At 42.4% G+C, this 793-nt stretch overlaps 1 non-coding gene across 1 annotated transcript; it reads left to right on the top strand.

The window, feature by feature from the left end:
- Positions 1-253: 253 nt before the first annotated feature.
- LOC133243560 (U6 spliceosomal RNA) lies at positions 254-361 on the top strand. Its single transcript, XR_009735116.1, has one exon. It is a non-coding gene; the product is annotated as a U6 spliceosomal RNA (small nuclear RNA).
- Positions 362-793: the final 432 nt, after the last annotated feature.

Raw genomic sequence — 793 nt, 5'->3', positions numbered from 1 at the left:
GCAAATAAGTCAAGTCCTCAGCTGACCTTGCCAATCTCAGGAGGTTGTGTGCTGCTACTATGGACTCGTCACAGTGGCAGAATCTCCTATACGCAGAAGTGCTAACTTACACAAAGTGACAAGTCTCAATGTGTCATATCTGAAAATTAAAAAAGCTTATCTTTTAGGAGACAAAGCAGGTATTTGTCCTTATGGTGCTTTCAGATGCCCCGTTATAACCAAGATGATTTTGCACAATCAAAAGAATGTTACAGTGCTAGACGCTTCAATAGCACATATACTAATACTCAAATGATACAGAGATTAGCATGGCCCCTGCGCAAGGATGACACACAAATTCGGAGAAGCGTTCCATATTTTTTTACAATTTTGAGCATTAATATAATAATATTATGAATACGATTCACAGAAAATTTTTAAAGTTTACTGAAAGAAAACAAGATTACATACAACTTGCAACTATTTATTTGCCTTCTTGACTGCTTTGCTATGCTATGCTAAGTCACTTCAGTCGTGTCCGACTCTGTGCGACCCATAGACGGCAGCCCACCAGGCTCCCCTGTCCCTGGGATTCTCCAGGCAAGAACACTGGAGTGGGTTGCCATTTCCTTCTCCAATGCACGAAAGTGAAAAGTGAAAATGAAGTCGCTCAGTCATGTCCAACTCTTAGTGACCCCATGGACTGCAGCCTACCAGGCTCCTCCGTCCATGGGATTTTCCAGGCAAAAGTACTGGAGTGGGGTGCCATTGCCTTAGGACTCTGCATGTGCTTCTATAGTGTGAATTATTTGGT

The sequence above is a fragment of the Bos javanicus genome, chromosome X (genome assembly GCF_032452875.1).
Source record: "Bos javanicus breed banteng chromosome X, ARS-OSU_banteng_1.0, whole genome shotgun sequence".
Classification (NCBI taxonomy): domain Eukaryota; kingdom Metazoa; phylum Chordata; class Mammalia; order Artiodactyla; family Bovidae; genus Bos; species Bos javanicus.
The sequence above is the reverse complement of the archived record's forward strand: the minus strand, read 5'-3'. Positions and strand labels throughout refer to the sequence as shown.